Genomic DNA, 19972 nt, shown 5'->3' on the forward strand with positions numbered 1-19972 from the left:
TTCTTGAAACTTTAAGACTAAACAGCCTGCTAAAAAGATTTCTGCACACAACTTGCCTATATATACACATAGCACATGATGACATTTCCCAGCAGTTACTCTTTTTATCTGCACTTCAACATTTTATTTTCAATGCAGAAAACAGGAAACAATTTGATTCCAACAGGAATTACTGAAGAGATTTCTTCGTGCTGTAATTTCTCTCAGAAAGAGTGTTGACAATGAATTAGAAAAACATATTTAAAATGTAAAAATGAAGATCGTTAAAACGTAAGCTGAAATAAGTTGCTCTCCAGACAGAGTTAAGGACTGTGAACACCAGATTTTGATGCAACTACAACTTCACATCTGCCCAAGGCACGTTAAAAGTCAGTTGTGGATGCACAATTTAAATCTTCCTTTGCAAAAGACACTGGGCTCCACATCTCTTTTTTGAAGGCTGATCTTTTAAAAACAATACTTGCACATAACAGAGAACACAGTTTGAAAACTTTTGTTCTTAAATGTAGCCACAAAACTGCTGGCCTTAGAAAGAAGGTAAAACAAAAAACGCCTCACTACAGTAACCTATAGAGATGGGTGTTAGCATCTGCACTGGAGAATTCTCTCAGCAAAGCAAACTGACTTTGCTGTGGCAGTACTCAGATCTCCACAGATTCTGTACTTGTTTCTGGAACACCTGCACAGAAACTAACATGAGTGTTTCATACCTTTGAGGAATTCTGACCTCCTGGAAGACTTATTGGCCAACAAGACAGCCACTGGTGTCCCCAAGAGCATCCACATCCACCAAAGATGGTGGGGGGGGAGGCAATGATTCTCGAAATTAGTGCTTCTTCTCTCTCACTCTGCTCATAGGAAATGCTTTCAGAAAAATCCTCAAGGCTCTTGCACACAATGTAGAGCCTGTCCTTTTTGCACAGTACTTCACACTTTATTTTCTTACACATCAGTTCAGCCCTGAGACTGATGAAAGCCCTCTCAGCTACACTACAGCTGTGTGCAGCTGCAGTTCTGGACCTGGTCACCACCTGTGACTCCTGTTAAGCAAGCAGGAGCTCAGGGGGTTTCTGCAGTGTCCTCTCAAACACCAGGCTTCACCTGCTTTTAGCTCACTGGGATTTCATCGTTAGGCATCCATTTAAGAGGACCAATGGGAAAGCAGTGGCTTGCAGGGGCCAGAGTACAGACCAGACCATGAGCGGAGGGGACACCACGCACCATCATGTCAGCAGCACACTCCGGCCACGCATGCCCATCGTACCATGGCTCATTTCATCTGCAGCCTCAAAATATTATTCCCTCCTTCTGCCTACAAGCATCTCTTCTCAGTATCCCATCCATCAGTCTAACCAACTAGGCTGAAAGGAAAAGGGCAGCGTTCCTATCCTCCCAGCCCGTTCCACCATGACACACAGTAACTGGCTCTCCATGGTGCCCACTTGTGCAATGGGAGGCTGCATCCACCACCCCACATCTGTGCAGATGTACATTACAGATAAACACTGATCTAGACATTCATTTATTGTTTATTATTAATATTATAATTAATATTTAATATAAACAAAAATATATTTAGCAAAGGAGATGGAGGAGGGGCACAAGGGATTGAAGAGGTAGTGTTAATTGCAGCTACGCATTCATACGCCCTTTTAAATCAAATATGGAAATGGGACTCAAAGTGTTTACTGAACACAGGAACAAATCAGCAAATGAACAAGTCCCAGAAGTTTTTCCAATTGTTTGTTGAGATTTTAGTATCTCAACTGACATTTTCTTCATAAAGAAAGAGCCAGCTTCAGTTAAAAGTAGAAAGCATTGACCCAGAAAAACTGACGTAGTGATTTCAAAGTCCTTCTCTCAACTGGTCATCTTCCTTTTTTGAGATCAAACTATAAAGGCACACAAAACAAAAAGCATTTTCTAAGAACTGAATTTGAATTTATTATTGTTATTTTGATACTGTAATATAGATACTACTCCTTAGAGATCTGTGCAGATAGTAGGAGACAAAATAAGCAGAAATTATTCCTATCCATTAACCCAAGTCTACCTTCCTCAAAATAAAATAGTATGAAGCAACTTTTCACTTTCATTGCCAATAATCATCACAAAACTACGCTCAATTTATGAAATGAAGGACTATTTCTCACTTGCTTTTGAATGACAACTTGATACACACAGAAAGAAATAATATTTCAGAATTCTATTAGCTACTATATATCTGATTGACACTATGTTAACGCAGATGATGATAGTCTTTGTATTGCTGAAATGAAACTTAACACAGTGTAAATGGTATTGAAAATAATTCCTTTAACTTCCTTAGTTTTTTTCCTCATTAAAAACAGGCTTTTGGAACATCCCCAAATACTTTTCCATTTTTTTCTTCTGATCACCTATTTCCTTCTCTTTACCCTGGAAGTTTTCATCCTTGTGAATTTCAGTGAAGCAGCTTTCAGCTTTCAGAAGTAACAATTGCAGCAAAAATGTTTAGTTACCAAACCAGGCTTTAAACAGAACCTGCGGGAGCACACAGTGCTCACATGAAGTTACTTAAAAGTAAACCCGCAGGAATTACTGTTAAATAATGGTACGATTATCAAAGAAAATTATTATCTGTGAGTCATTTTACGTTAATTACAATACAATATTTGAAAGGCAGTGTAGATGCAGTTTATTCTGCAGTGCTCCTAGGAGAGTTTAATGAGCAGTCCCTCTAGGAACAATAGGAAGGAACGTGACATGGCTCTCACACAGACCAGATGCGTGTACCAAATCCATCCCGCGTACGCCAAAGTCTACATCAGCCTTGAAATTGGCAGGAATGCACTGATGCAGTAAAACTAATGAAAATGGGTTACAAGAGGCTACAAACTGCTCTAAACTATTTAGAGAAAATAATGGAATCGTAGACCTGACCCAATTTCCAAATCCCATATTCTAATGCACTTAAAATACCCACTTCACTTTTTAAAACTCTCTCCAAACAATGGTTTGATTTAGCAGTACTCCCAAAAAATCAGAGAATCATTCAGAAAAAGCTATTCACAAACCATTTATAAGTGATGGGAGAATATCACTCAGGCAACATTTCTATGCGCATTAAATAGAAAAGTAACAGAATTTTCAACTCTCACAAAACAAAGCTGGATCACACTAATGCTTTTCAGAAGACAAAATCCTCTTCTACAGCAACCATCATTTAAATGAGATTTATTAATGAACAAAGCTTATTATTACTCGTGTGATACCATGTTTATGTGAGAGCTCAGCAGGAGTCACGATTGCTCAGTTCTGTGAATTAGACTACACAGATATCTCTTTGTAGAGCTTGCTTTGGATTATTTTTCATAGTATCCTCCTAGTGCCTCCTCACATTCCAGACTCAAGAGTCTATTGAAGGAGGAAATCACTGTAACCACGTACAACTACATTTTTTTGTGAAGTGAGAGCTACAGTTTGCTGTAGAAAACCAGTGTAGTTAAAATTAAATTGCAGCCAGTGTATTCTCTGTAATATGAATCAGCAAAGTTTTTATAACCTCAAAACACCAAATCTTGGGCAACTGAATCTTACTGATATCCCCTCGTTGAGCCTTTTTGGCCACTAGAGGAATTGTCTCTGAGAAACCTTGATCAACCCACAAGGATTATAGACAGCTCTATTCTTCCCAAGGAAATTAAAGCCTGGGTTACGGAGTTTCCTTTTTGGGGAACTGCAACTAAAATATAAAGCAGCACAAACTGTTTCTGCCACAGAAGAAAACTGTCTGGAGTTGGCGCCAGACCAGAGAGGAAAGAACAAGAGAAAAGTGAGAAAACACAAGAGCACAAAGAGAACAGAAGGAGCCAAAAAGAAGAAAATAAAGAGTATTTTCCATGATGATCTGACAAAAGAGTCAAAGATGTCAATGAAATTCACACACATACTAGAAATTCTTGAAAGGATCTGCCATAATCAGCATGGCAGCTTGACAGCAGATGAACTCAGCAGTTAGATTTGGTCAGATCTTTGTTTTCCTTTATTTCTCAAAAACAAAGCAAGACTTAGCAATGTTTATACAGTGCCTCCCTGGAGTTCCTGCTTGGGGACCATGAACTGTGGTGCAGACATGTTCTGCAAGCCACCTGGCTGAGCTACGCCCCTCAGGATGCACTGTGAGGACAGGTGATGGCAGCATGGCCTCTGAGTTTGGTTACAACCAGCACTGACCATGAGCAGAGGGGTTAAAAAGCTGAGCTGCAGTACCTAGCAAGTACAGTGACAGTATTTTCACATCAAAGTACTTCCAGTGAACTAGGGAATTCATGTGAATAACATTTTGTTCAGTCAAAACTCATTTTCTATTAAAAGAAATCAATCAGAAACGTTGATTATTCATACTGGAAACTGAGTAAGATCTTAACCTTTTACCACAGGAGCATCTTCAAGAAGTTATCTGCTATAAGAGGAACATGAAATCCGCTTTTCTTCAGTCACACAGTTATCTCAACTATGCTTCAAATATTTTAAGTGTGGTAAAGAAACGCTATCAGGTCCTTTCCACTGTAAATGGAACTACCAATTCAAAGTTAAGCTGATGGTTTGCTAGAAATAGGAACAGTTAAAAATTCTTGCTTTTTCTATGCAGGCTAGCCAAGGTCAGATAATCTTAGAAATTATTCTTGGTATTTTTTGGTCCATGGAAACCCATTGGCCAGTATTTTACTGGAAGAAAAACTTGTTCCAAATTACCTCCCTTGTTTCTCAGAATCATTCGTAAAAAAGCACAACAGTGTGGTATATATAACCTGATCTATACAATCATAAAGAAAAACTAATCTGAGAGACGAGCAGTGTAACAATGCCTATTCTTTACATTTTTTTGATAAATGCATTCTAGAACTCCTCCAGGGAATACGCCCAACCTTCTCTGCTGTCTCAACACGTTACCCTGAAGTCTCTTCTATAATCTACACATAACATACAATGACAGATTATCCTTCTATAGCTTGACACAGCATTAGAAGCAGGACTTGGGAATCTAGCCAAATACCTGAGGCTAAATCCCCAGCACATTAAAATTCTGTTTACTATTGTCCATAAAGCTATTTTATATAAAAAAATGCAAAAGGAGATCCATATGGAATTAAGTGGATTGTTCCTTTCTGTGGCCTTTTTTTTTTTATTTGTACCCAAAGGAACTAGGTCAATACTGTCCAGAATTGGATGACATGCTTTATACTTGTAAGAAAGGAAAACCATTCTACTTATTAATGTTGTTTTGGGGAAGACAGTACAAAAGTTATGTGAATTTTTCTTATTTGAATTTTTAGCACATGGAACAGTAGAATAACCCTCCATTATGTAGAATAATACATATTTTTATGTGAAATATTGGAACAGACATCTACCACCGGAGCTTAAAAAGCTGTAGTATTCTATTAGATGGGACACTCACCATAGGAAAATGAAGTAAACATTGTGCCACAGGTCTGTTTTGATTTCAGAGGTATGCAAAGAAACCGAGACTCAATGAGACATCTAACATAGCAGTTACAAGATCCATCTGCTTGATTTCACCAATATCAACTTCTCTATCAGTTCCCTCCAATTTGTTTAGCCACTTGATACCAAACTACATGAATGCCATTCATCTCCACTCTCATCTCCACTCCTTTACATTTCTGGGTGCCCCACTTCAACCTTTCAGTCCTTTGAGTGATACGGGTGGGAAAAACAAAATGTCCACAGAATAGATCACACCCAATGACAACTGTTCAGCTGCCAGATTCCATTAAGCACCCACTGTACATGCAGAAATCAAGGTTTACTTGAAGTCACACCTGACCAAACCTGGATAGATATTTCACAAAGATAACAAAGTTTAAATGGAGGAAAAAAAACCTGAAATCTCTTCTCTAGAATACAAGAGGTGACAGAGTTACTCAACCAAACCACAGTATAAGAAAAAGAGAACAATAACAGAATGGGCAAAACTAAGCGCTTGGGGGAAGAATTCATTCCCCTGTTAGTTTTCTCCTGAAAAATACAGAAGTGGTATTTTTGCTGAGATTAAGAAAGCTTGAAGGAGGCAAAGGTCTCAGTGATCATAAGGAGTTGGAGAACTTTAAATAGATGAATCACTAGACTGTTCATCTAAGCTACAACTAGGAGCTGAGCTTCACGAGGGCTAAAGGCCAGCTCGTGCTGTTCTACCTTGAGAGAAAAACCATAATTTTCTTAACTACATGACTGAAAGAAATTATATGGAATTCATTCAACTGTAACATGGGATGGTTAAGAGTTGTTACCCCCACATTAATTAATAAATGGTTTCAAAAGAATGGGCAATGTCTCTACAAACTCCAGTGCTTATCAGTCACACGTATCAACATCTGTAAATACATCCAATTTTGTCTTTGTTTGAAATTCATATAAACAAGATCTTTTAAAATTTAAATTTTGAAATACATAAATATTCTTTTGAATAGAAAATGGCAGGCAAGTTGAAAATACATTTTTTTCACTGAACATAAGCACCAGATGTTGTAGGTCAGTCCCAACAGTCTGGTCCCATCTCTTTCCAGCCCTGCTGGAAAGGCACAAACATTGCTTCCTCAACAATAATCAGAAGTTCAGGGAGTATGAAGAGGAACTCATCACTCCTCAGCCTGTACCTTCTTAATCATCAGCTGTTCATAAAAAAAACACAGCATTCAAAGACGCTGGTCATTCTTAAAATGCTTAAACCATAGTTAATGAATGTTAACAATATCATGGATAGATCCCACTTGTGTGCACTGCTATACACGTGTAATTCCTTTGACAGTTCATGTCCAAAGTGTTTAGGGATGTTGGGATTATTTTAAGGTTTATTTTACTTTTCCAGCACGCTGACATTCCAGCTATAGCTCCGGAAGTATGCTAACATTCCAAACTACTTAAAATGTTTAAAAGTTTACAGTAAGCGGAGGAAAAGGTAGCAGATACGGATAAATATGCTGAATCACATGCTTACCTCAAGCAAAGGTATTGTTTATCTTTGATGAAGTAAATAAGTAGCTACACTGAAAGCATTTCTATTCCAGTATCACAAGACACTATTATACAGGCAACAGATCTGGAAGACGTAAAGAAGGGAACACTTAAAAATCATAATTTTCCCGTGCAGATAAAATAACATTTCTGCATAACTGAGCATCTATATATGCAGTATCTTAAACTGATTATTAAACTGATTAATAATAGTAATAGTTTTCTCTTGATGGATAGTCATATAAATAAAACAGATAACTTAGCTAAACCGCAAGTGTTTTTCAGGAATGTGTGCCCACTTTGATGAAAGCTTTCTTCAAAACATTTTGGGTTTTTGCCTCTACTGAGTGAGAAGTAATTGTGTAAATATGTGAGACCAAAGCTTAAAGTCACTTTTTGTTTTGAATAATCCAGTGACATTTTTTCTCTTATTTATGAGGAAATAAATCAGATTGTGTCTTGACCACAAATATCTCAAGTGTCAGCTTATGAACACCTATGAATAGGGGTTCATGTGGCTAAATGTAGATTCAAGTTAATCAGCCTATGCACCACTGATATACAGGGGATTCTGCATTGCATTTCATTTCTCCATAATAAAGGTAGCTAAACAGAAAAAGCAACTTATATTCATTAATTTCTAATCAACTATGAAAATGCAACAGACTATAAAGAAAATAGTTTGATTAACTTTGGTGAATCCCTTTCTGCCCTTCACTGTGGCAACATTTATTTTTCACCTCTTCATCATTATTACAAACCCAAGGTAAACATGTAAGAAGAATTGGAACCATTTAGCTTTACACACTTTACAATAATAAAAATGCCATATGATTTATGCACCACTTAATACATAACGTACTAACCAATTTTAGCCTCATGATATTGAATTAAAATATATAACACATAGCCTAACACAGGGGAAGTAAGAACAAACTATTTTATAGATCTCATTAGTAATAAGATGCTAATGTAACAACAGACGCAAAAATACCAAATACTAATTTCAAATGATTTGGTATTTTTTGTATTAAAATACAGATGAAGAAAGTCCAGAAGTACAACAAATATAATTTTATTTTGTGCAGTAACAGTTTTGCTGTCATACGGTTTTTCTCATTTGATTTTGTTTTTTACTTGCCAGCTCACTTGAATGATCACTGTTGTTGGTTTAAAGGCTATTCTCTACAGTGGATCATTTAAGAAAATTTTACTGAACTCAAATACTTCATGGTACACTACAACAGACCTGCAATTTCAGGAACAGGAAGAATGCTGTAACGATGGAGGAAAATTTGAGTAAAGAAAAATAGTGGACAGGTTTGAAATAAAAACAAGTTTATTGAACGCAGACACTGGCTGCTAAGGCTTTATGAACACTTGTGCTACCTCACAACCTTTTGCCTTGGATGACTTCTAGTTCTCTAGGAGCTACTGAAAGCACTTTTCAGCTCCTATCAACATTTGGCACTGTAGACCCTAAAAGCTGCTAAAGACTTTGTAGCAATACTTGTTCTGTTTGTTACCGACTGACTTTTCGTGTAAGACCTTGGCTTTCACCTAACCTCTCTAACCTCAAGTAGCATCTCAATAGTCTGCAATATTTTGGCGTAGGCAAAAAAAAAAAATATATATATATATATATATACTTGAATCATTAAACGATTAAAAAAAAAACACCTCTCAAAGCTAATTAACATCAGAGCATGATTTAAGACCAAGCAAGAAACATTAAAAGACATTACAACATTGTTTGATGCTCCTCTCTTGGCAAAAAGCCTTCCACCATTTCGTAGAGGGAAAACAAATGTTTCCAGTTACACGTATGCTCACACTGTTGGCTAAGTGAGGCCAGATCTATCCCTGTTAATTACTTTGTATGCCTTAGATGCCAGTTGGCGTTCAATATTTCTCAGAAATAAGAGGTTTATCCTGTAGCAATACCTGGGCAATAAGGGATGATTATGAGATAAAAACATACAGACTTCCATAGGAAAATAAATGAATATGAATACAGTGCAATTTAGTATTAAGAATCTTATTTCTGCATAGGCATTTGCAGAACATATTTTCTTCAAGGAGTTAAGCAATCACACAACAATTACTAGAAACTACAGACTTCTAGTAGTTTAAAGGAAACTAAAATGAGAATTACTCCCATTATCATACGAGAGCATGCTACCAGTGAAATGAGGACTGGCTTCCCACAGCATCCCATTCCATCTTACTGATCAGTCCCATCTCAGTCCCCTCCAGAGGGAGAGCAGAGAGCTGCTGGAAGGCACGAGTAGAACCTTTTTGTGCTCTTTCCTTCAGGTAACTGGAAGGTCTGGAGATACACAAAAACTGTTCCAACAAACAGATAGAAGAAACTTAAAACATTCTGTGATTTGTAATGTAAAGTGGAAGTGTGGCACACAAACATTTTGAAACTCTTTCTTGGATAACTATTTTTTTAGTTACAAAGAAACAGATGTAAATACATCATCACGGCACAACAAATGTACACACAAAAAATTCTGCAAGATTTTGTTGTCTTCAGACTAAAAAGTGGGAAAAATACATGAAAGCAACCGGGGAAGGCTAATGAGATATAGCTCTTCACTGAATATCCTTGGGTGTACAGAACTTTCGAGAACAAATAAAGATACAATGAATAAAAAGAAGTTTTGTACCACTTATACTATTGCTTGCTATTTCCTTTTTTCTTCTATAAGCAACCAAAAGGATCTTTAAAGTAGTTTTCTATCCTTTGTATGCTTATGGGCACTCTCAGTCTTTACTATAACACAACAATATACAGCCTTTGACAAAGTGGTGCACAGTCACAAAATATTTTTGATCTTTGACCTACAAATCAATTCGGGGACATTCATCCCCTTTGGTAACAGCAGTGGCAGCAAGGGAAATGACAGAGCTAAAATGCTTCTGTCCCATTACCAATGAAGGCATCCCACACCAACGCACAAAATATGGCAGCTGCTTTTCCTTTTCTGTGCACTATGATGAACCTCAGTAATCACCTTTCCCTGTGTACGAGGGACCATCTTACGGTGCCTGGGAGCCACAAAAGTCTGGCAAACTATTTGGCTCTGCTTTAAATGTTATGCAGATTACAGAGGACAGAGAACAAGTTCTACTTTGTAAACACAATTAATAGCTGGTACATCTGTACTTTTGCATTCAGGTTTTTCATTTTAACAGTTTAGTCTCTGAGTCGCACGAGTGTGTCCTCATTTATCTGTCAGCATCAAAATCCACAGACTTTTCCCTATAATTTTTGGAGTCCTGTTAGTGGGCAAGACTTGCCACTGGGTTCCCACATAACTAGTTTGGTTTCCAAATCAAACTGGCACTCTGGAATACTGAGCTCAGGGAAGCTCAGAACCAACAAGATCAAGCTGTCATTCAGGAAAGTCTTTAAAAGCCAGTGAATTACCCTATCTTAAATAAGGAAGGGCCTAAAACTGTCATTTTGAGAATCTTTTTTTCCGTCTCCAAATCTCCATGGCAAATCCACTAGTGCTCTAAAATCTCCCTGGATCACCTGTGTGAGAATAAATGACTCAGGAACAATGAGAGGGAGTTCTAACTTAAAAATTCCAAATTGAGTGTAAGTTTAGCAGGTACTGTACATGAACACTGAAGGCTGCCACACTAGGAAGATAACTTTAACTGTCTGAAAGGAGTAGATGCAATAGTAAAAATGGCTGAGCATCTACACAAAAAGCAAAATTGACCAGTTACCTTGTCAGTGGAGACCTGACAGTAGCTGAATGAACAAGGAGGAATCCACCTTAGTAATAATAAATTAGCAGATGTAACAATCACAGTATGGTCACACACAGTCCTTATTTCAGTGGTTATAACGTAGTTTTACAAGGAAACTTTTGGTGTACCTACAAGTCTGGAGCACCAGTAGTCATATAGTAAGCCTGATAAAAATGTTTTAGATTTTTTTAGTGCTTAGAATACTGCTGTCTAACTTTATTGTGGGTAATAGAAATGAAAGACCTGGGTGTCAACAGATAGGTTTTATTCAACGCATAGGTTTTGGCAGTTGTAAACCCTTTCTCTCCATCTGCCTGTTTTAAAACTCTGTCTCAAAATACAGAACAAATGAAAAAAAAATAACAAAAAGCTCACAATCAGAGAAGGTGAGACTGCAAAGGACAATGCAAGAAGCAAAAAGTTTTCAGATGTATTGAAACTACGGATGCAGCCATTTGTTTCAAGTTAACCAATGGTTCTATGTCCCTACTAATCAGAATAAGTTAATTATAGATAACCTCAGCACATTTATCAATCACTTGAAAAAACTGGTTCTCCATTCAGCATCAAGTGCTTCTAAATCCTTCTATGCACTTGCATGTAGTTTCACCTCGGAAAACAAAGCAAAATTTAAAGCAGTTTGCTCAGGCAAACTTCCCCAGTCTTGGGGTTAAAACTGTGAGAGAAGAAAGAATGTTCTGCAGTGGTAACACTTTCATTTTGCTTTGCTGCGCAACTTCCTCTGTATAGTCAAGATAGTCCTAATTGATGCTTGTACAGAACACTGGTAATCTTGCCTATGTGCATTGTATCAGGCATGGGTAAAATTAATCCCCAGTATGTGAAGACAGACAAGAGATTTAAGTATGCTTTTCAATCCAAGCTGTCAAACTGAAAGAAAGCAGTCATTACGATAAATATATTTAAAGTCTCCAAATATTTCTTAGACACAGTATAATCCCTTTCCTCAAAGCAAAAAGGCTTCATTCTATACGCACCTTCTATTTTTGTACACACCGCTCCCCATTTTTGAAATAATACTCTGGCAAAGCATATGAAAAACTCAAAAATGGTTGGTTGAGTGTTGGCAAAGCTTGAAAAGTATAAGGCAAGTCTGGGAAACAGGAGGCCGAGCACACGTAATGATAACTTTGTTCCTGTATATAGACTGAGTTATTCATAGCCCATAATTTAGTGTATGTCTGCATTCACAATTTGCAGGTTTTGTACAAGTGTTCGCATTCCTCTAGAAATGTCAAGTCTAAAAAGTTTTTCGTTCTAAAATAAAAGGACATGAGCATGAAGCAGCAATGTACCTGCTAACCGAAATTTGCTTCAAGCAAGGTGTGACTTAGAACAATTATGTGTACCTGTTGCATGTCATTTCTCTGAAGAGATGCCAACCCTGGCGAGGCTAAATCTCTAACATGCTGTCAGAAGCTAGGGAAGCATCTACATTAAGCACAGACAATACTATCCTGCTATTCACTTCATCTATGCAGATGCACAATTCTGACTCTGCGATCATTTACTGACCAAGTCAGCAAGCCCTCCAACACCATTTAAAGAAAATCCACTTCTTTTCTGCTTTTCTGAAATTCTGTTTACATATTAAAATAATTACTTATTAGTAATTTAATTTCAACTGACTATTGGATACCGGATGCAGGAATTGTTTTACATGGCATAGTCAAGGAAAAGGAAATTCTTACCTGAAGGGAGTCAAAGGCAGAGGAAAAACATAACAATCAATGGATATAAGATAGCAGGGAAGTCAGCAGGGAACTGCTATGGGTACAGAAAGGTCACAAATCTCTCAAATCATGACCATTGTTTGCTTAGCTAGAATAAATCTATAAACACGAGTAGGTAAGTCAGATTGGGAAGCTATACTCAAATTTCACACCACATTTAAAAATTATTCCAGGTGCTTTAGGAGTATGAGCCCCAAACGCCTGACACGATGGGCAATGTTCTGGGACACCTTCAACACAGTAAAAGTTGTGGATGGCAAGGAGGAGAAAGAAGATGAATCCTTAGAGAAAAAAATGATTTTAAAAACTCATTCTGGGGATAGCTTTTCCTTGAGTTCCTGCAATCCAGGAATATGCCACGTATTATCTTTGGTTTAAAGCACAGTTGAACTCTGAAGAGCAGATGGACAGAGACTGGAGAGATTTATGTGGCTACAGGATGGTTTTGGTTTTACTGTGAGCTGGTGCCCAATTCTGATTTAAGATGTGCTGAGAAGGCTCTATCTAAAGTAAAAATAAATTATTGTTCTTCACGTAGATTTATGTGTCAGGAGTCCAGAGCACAGAATGTACACTTAATGAGTTTTATAAATCTATAGAAATAAAGACAAATGAAATCACACTGTGGGATGTCCCTGTCTTGTGTCTCTCAATCGTATCTAAATTAGATATGGTTTATTTTCAACATGTATTTAAATATGCTCACAGAAACACACTAATTATCAGTCTGCAAGATCAGCTTGGGTTCTGAGAGCCAATTAAGTTCCCCATGGGTTTATTTTTGTCAGAAAAGTCAGTGGACACAACTCAAAACATACACAGGAAGCATATTTGCTGCGTAAGATGAGATTTTTACAATTACTTTTCTGACTATAAATACACTTACTTCATTTCTTTTTCCTAACTCTACATTTCCCATATATGATTCATGGTGTCATGCAAAGGTCACTCAGGTCCTCAGTATTGAGAGGTTATATAAACATGGAGCTAGAGGAAGCAAAATGAATCAGATAGACAGGAGACAGAGTGCAGACTCAATCTTGGAATTGCTAACTGGAGGGAGGGAGAGTTAAAGCCAGATGATCAACATTTAAAAATTTCACTTTCATTTGTAACTTCACACCAAACACAAAGAAACGCAGCATTACTGAGTAGGACAATGAGCAGCAAATGTTTCATTTAAGAGAGCTCTGTTTGGGGGAGGAGCAGGGAGAAAAAAAGGACAAAATTCCCAATATTTATCCTTTTGGAACTATCTGACAACCTCTTTGTGTTCCACTTTCTTGTGTCATGCCACAAGCCCAGAACTTAGGCAGATCACTGCTTCAAAGTCCTGGCACTGACAAGGTCTTGCAGTTGGAGCCTAGTCTCAAACTCAAACATTTTGAACTTAGTTTTCTGTCTGGCTAACTACTCCACAAGTGAAACAAAAGTAGAAGACTATATTCTTTCCTTTTCCAAGGTACGTCTGTTAAACCTATTGCCCTTAGCTACCATCACTGGCATTATGAACTGAAATGCTGTTAGAGGGATGGTATCAGAGAAACAGACCAATAATTTGTAACTTCACATCCTCCAAATACTGTAATATAAACAGCAACACTTAATGGTCATAGCATTTCTGTAAACTAACACAGTTTTAAAAGTGTGAGAATCGGGGAGCATAGTCTTTTAGTGGTTTGTCAGAAGCATCCTAGAATTTCAGTGGTCAAATTAGAATTAGCAGCCTTTTTTTTTTTTTTTTTTTTTTTTTTTTTTTTTTTTTTTTTTGCTTTCAGCTTTACGTGTGTGCAGCCTTTTAATCTTCCTTTCCCTCAAGCAACTTTTACGCTCTTAGAGTAATCAGCAGCAACTCCATCTCTATGACAAAGCACTAAAATGGAAAAGCAAGATGAAGTGGCTACCTTTTAGTGAGTTGTTGGTGAACAGGTTGGGTAGTAGCATAATAGTGCACGTCAGCTTTGACTTATGTCACAGAACATAGAAAGTCCCATATCTCAGAAAAAAAGACTCTTGAAAGAGTCACCAAGCTAGCCCTGCACATCCCGGCCCAGCCAGCATTCAGTTCATACAGATGAGTGTGCACTTGCCTCTAAACTGGACTAGGGAAATCTAGGATGCAAGCTCTGCTGCAAGTCCAAGAGGCTTGAACATTTCATGACTGTGGATGTTATGTTAGAAGTAACGGCTGCACCCTTTCCTGAACTACCTACGGAGAACATCATCTTCACCAAGTTATTAAGTGGAGATGAAAAGGTCAACACTCACTCTGTTATTTCTGTAAGGATAAGCCAGGCCAAGAAAGAGCACAACCAGACTATCTGAAATCTCAAGTACATCTACTTGAAACTTGACAAGCAGTGGAAGTATGTCACCCAGTGTGCCTGAGCACAGTTCACAAAACCCCATTTTCCAATGGACAAGAAGCTCTACACAAAACAGAAGTAACTTGTGCAGGTAGTCTAGATTTGATTATAGTCCTAAAAATTCTTATACTTTTGTCCCCTGGTAAGCCTTGTTTTACTCACACTTAAAACAACCTTGAAGTACGTGACAGTCCCAGTTATGAAGAGCTGGCAAATGACAATACATCTGCACAGAAACATTTCTCATGGATTTATGTACCCAGTACCATTTTATTTCTTTTGCTGTCGATGAATAAACTGAATTCTGAATTTCTAATAGACTAGAAATGGGAAAGGAAGTAAATACTATTATTATTACTCCCATTAGCCTGCAATCAACAAGCTAAAGACGTCTCTCACTCTCAGATGTCAATTTTGTAATTTTGTTGGTATATATAATGGCAAGGTCCTCAACACAACTCCCTGAAGCAGCTTAATATGCTCTTCTTCTTGCCTTAGTACAGTCTTACTGCAATACCTAGAAATCTATCAATACTTGACTCTATTTTGTTTTGAATGCCTGCTGTTCCTATTACTCATCAAATAAAATTCGAAACATAAATGGAACAAGGTGGCAGAAACCAGCTTCCAGCTCTAAATTCCTGACACTACAAACCAAAGCCTGTAATTCATAGTTTAAAAAAAAAAAGCAATAACTTCTTGTTATTGTTACCTTTATTTGAGAGGTTACAGCCAAAAACTGTCCAAATTCCAGACAGTGCAGGAACAGTCACACTTTCTCCTGCCAATTTACAGCATGTTAGGACAGGAATAACTTTTTGTTAGAGGACAGCATAGTTGAGACTTTTTCGGAGAAATAACTTCTTGAACGGTGAACTCAGAAACACTATCTGTGTTCACTGACAAACTGATAACCACACATCTGGCACGCAACCTGCATGTTCCCAACTGGACCAACACCCATTTCCTCTGCTCTTATTCTCATGCTGCAGATCATCATGGTTGTATATCTTGAGATTTGGCTGATATCCTCCACTGCATCTTCACTTTCCCTTATAGTTCTTCCACATTTTCAGCAAAGTCAGTGCTGATTCTCCAACATCAGTGAAAACCATTTCCAAAATTCTAATATCCTTTTACCAACTTTCCATTCTTCCAATTCTAATGCCAGTTTGTCTTCAGCTGACATTTTCCACAACAATCTTTTACCTATATCATTTGATATCATCTTCCTCACCAATCCAATATTTGATTATTTTTTCACTGGCATTATCTGACACCAATACAGGTGTGCAAGTCTGTCTTCCCCCATTTGACCTCTGCAAAGGGTTGCTTGCCTGCTTTTATTTTTTTCTCCTACCATTCTTACACTGACTATTCGTAAGTTCTCAGGTTCAGTATTTCACTCTCTTCCTCAAATCAAAATCCTGAGCAACACCTCATAAAATCCTTGCAGAGAGCCACCATCAGCTCAGGAATGACACGAACAGATGAGTTGATTTATTTACCTCCACCACTTTTCCCAGTCTGTTACCCCATCAGTCAAGGTTCTAACCCAAGCACATCTGACTTGGCCCATTTTTAAAGTTCTTCACTCTTATGGGAGATGCAAACTTTGCAGGTATTTTCTGCAAAATATTTGTAAAATAGATTAACTCTATCAAAATACTAACTCCTGCCTCACACCTCAGCTTATATTGCAGTACTCCATCACTGACTCATCAGATGTTTAGTGTACTTAAAACCAAACACACACAAAGTAATAACAGATCTCTTCCAACCCTTGGATTTGGGAGTGCTTTTTGCCAATAATTTTATGCTGCATGTCCTCCAAATACTTCTTCAGTCTCTTCATAGCTATGAAACACACACACCCACATCAAAACCCACAGTCCTTACAAAATTTAGCCCATTAACATGCTGAGGCCAGTCTGTGGCGTTTTTATTGCTTCACCTTTCTACCTGTAGCCTTTTGTTGTCTCAACTCCTGTAATAAGATTAACTGTTGTTCTGGTCAGAAATCTTATTGGTGCTCTGTCTCTGAGCAATGGACTTGACACCTCAAATAAAGTCCCAAGGCATTGCCATTTGGTAAATAATGAAAAACTAAAATTTCTGCCCAACCATAGGTAGCTCCAAAAGTAATGCCTCCTATGTATTTCCATAGAAACTACAACAGATACAAAGAGTACAGTGATGCTATACGATGTAACAAATTTTCAGCTATAAACACTGTTTTTCAACATAGCTGTCACCATTAGCTGTGCATTTTCACCAGTGATGAACAAGAGCCTGCATGCTGCATTGGTAAAAGTCTGAACCAGTGGAGGTGATCCACTGTTGCCACTGCTGAAACGCACCACCCACTCCCTCAGTGTTCTCACACCCACTGTTTGGTATCCATCAACGTTCAGCAAGAATCAATACATATCAGTAGTTACCATTGTTTTCACATGGAGGAATTCAAAGATACACCTTTGCTCCATACTTACTTCCATATCAAACACCATTATATTGGACTGCCCTCCCGCTGCCATCAGTCACACGGCAACAAAATGTAATGGGGTATTGGTGGGAAGGTTCAAACTCTACTGCCATACCACCAACATCCGCCTCTGACGTTGTGGGACAGCTTAATAAAATAGGAGGCATTATTTTCGCAGCAGAACTCGTACTTCAAGATGAATTACTGTGTAATTCTCTCCTGTACACTAGCCATTAAAAACCTAAGTCTGCAGTTCTGAGATTTCAGCAGTCCTTTAATACCCGTGCTGTGTCTCTTTTTCCTACTTGCAAAAAATATAACAACGAAGCAAGTATGCCACTTGATCGGTATTCCTTACTAATTAAAAGCAAACAACTTTGGTTCTCCAAGCACAAAAGAATCTTATCAAGACATCTTCAAGAATGTTCTCTAAGTATAAGAACAATTTCAAGAAGTATTTATAAAGACTGCAGAAATTCTATTTTATAGATGGAATAATGGAAAGTAGAAAATCTATTAGTTTGTACCAGCAAAATCACATAAAATGAGCAACAGACCTTCAAATATAACCTTATCCAATGTCTCTTCACCTGGTTGTCCACACAAACAGGCTTTACTCAACAAATTAAGAAGAAAATCCTGAGTGCAATAAAACAATAAGGTGCAGAATGTTTTGTGAGCAAGAATTTTGAAGGGCAGCAAAGCCTAAGAGTCTCATCCCTTCTTTTCGCCCAGATGGAACAACCAGATGAAGAAATAACTCTGTGGTTTGCAAATCCTGATCAGTTTCTTTGCCAATTAATATTGACAAAATAACCTGCTTAATTTTAGTCTAAGACAGAGTTTTTGAAAACAAAATTCAAACTGGAGAGAATGTTCCCAACTAAGTAAGCAAGAGCAAAACGTAAAACTTGTTTACAGGAACAAGGCTATAACTCAGTACAGCATTACAAATCGTGCTCTGCTTCTCCATTTAACAAGAACCAGCTACTGTTGTACACTGTGGGCAACGGCTCCTTGTAGAAATAGCCATACAGCCAAGTCCACTTGCAGTAAGACAGAACAAAAGGTAATGATACCTCATTTCATACCAAAGTCATCGCCACACCCAGTACTAAATCAGTCATCTTTGGGATGGGACCTGTGTTGATTACTTTGTGCAGGTAACACCAGTTAAGACTTTTGCATGAAACAAGTCCTGTCCTGGGACACTGCTAGAGAAGCCTGTCTGGGGCACACACTTACTGAATTTCACAGACATCTTTCATCACAGAGCTGCCTCTCAATGTTGCCAAGAACTCAAACTACAGCTCACAAAAAGAGGGAGCGGGGGTACAACGCCATCAGGAGCAGAGTCTGCTTGCAGATGAACCTGAGGGTGGCTTTCCCTGCCTTGGGCAAACCGCTCCTCCCAGACCAGGCCGTGGTCTCAGCCAAGGAAAGGCCTTCAGCTTCTGCTGGCAATGCTCCAGGCACTTTCCCAAAATTGTTAAAAGCAAAGGCAAAGCTGAGCTGTGCTTTAAGAAGAATTCTCCGTGTTTTTCCTTTCCTAACACGGCAGCTGAGCATGCACCAAAACCAAGCCACACCCAGCCACAGGCACTGCTATGTGAAAGCCTCCAGCTACCTCCTGACGATGTCATCAGGTGAAGCAGGCACTCGGTGCCCTAAATAAACAGTGCTGGGCGAGGGAACGAATTACTGACATTTCCGGATTTCAAAAGAGACCTCCGGAGCCTCAGCTCCTTTCCAGGTCAGACTGGCTGCCGCCACTGACGCTGACAGGGAAAGGGAGAGCCACGGTGCTGCCTTTAGTGGGCAAGGGCCAGGCACAGAGACAGAAAAAATCTATTTCTAATACCTCTCAGGCTTCTGCGTTAGAGAAACCTGTTAGCCCAGCCTTTTGTTGTTGTTGTTGTTCTATCGACAGGATTAAGATTCTTATCTCAGTGAGCTGAAAACCAGCACTAGTTATGGAATCTGGGAAGAGAAACGGACTGGAGAGCATGGGGCCGTTCACATACCCTGGGTGCAGAATGCTGACTTCAGGCTGGCTTTTCTACCAGGGATATGATGTATTTACATCCATTTAGAAGAACTAATGAATAAACAGAAGCTCCTGTTCCACCCAAATCCAATGTCTCTACTCAAAATGCAGAGTTAGTACGAGGGAAAGATTGAAACGGAAGATGCATGGAAGAGTTTTCTAACCTCAGAAAAAAAAGTAAACAACTTACCATGTCATTTATTTTAATGGCACTTGCAGATGAAGTCCACGGTATTCAATGGCTTTACAGTGTTCCTGGGAAAAACTACTACTTCAAACTACACAACCCTGACTTTTCTTCTTATCTCTAAGGATTAGCGTGAACTGCTCATGCCCAACTGCTGATTACAACTACATCTCTCTGCTCATTGAATAGGTGCCTGCTACTGAATCTAGAAGAAAGAAGTGTGGAAATGCAACCTATTGTATCCCTTAAGAACGGCAGCTAGGATGGTGAGGATAGAAAGTGTATCCACTTCTTTGTATAATAATGATATTCTTTAAATAAAAACAAAACCATTTTCGTTTG

The 19972-nt window shown here is 38.3% G+C and overlaps 1 protein-coding gene across 14 annotated transcripts in view; it reads right to left on the minus strand.

The window, feature by feature from the left end:
• Window positions 1-19972, minus strand: part of SPATA5 (spermatogenesis associated 5) — a 184957-nt gene that overhangs the window by 50523 nt on the left and 114462 nt on the right. For 2 of the 14 annotated variants that reach the window (XR_005859372.1, XR_005859367.1), the window contains one exon: window positions 7004-7105. The exons of the other annotated variants lie outside the window; for them this stretch is intronic. The gene's annotated coding sequence lies outside the window, so the exon portion shown is untranslated. The remainder of the gene's footprint in view (window positions 1-7003; window positions 7106-19972) is intronic. 14 annotated transcript variants of the gene reach the window in all.

This window comes from Gallus gallus, chromosome 4, assembly GCF_016699485.2.
Source record: "Gallus gallus isolate bGalGal1 chromosome 4, bGalGal1.mat.broiler.GRCg7b, whole genome shotgun sequence".
Lineage (NCBI taxonomy): Eukaryota > Metazoa > Chordata > Aves > Galliformes > Phasianidae > Gallus > Gallus gallus.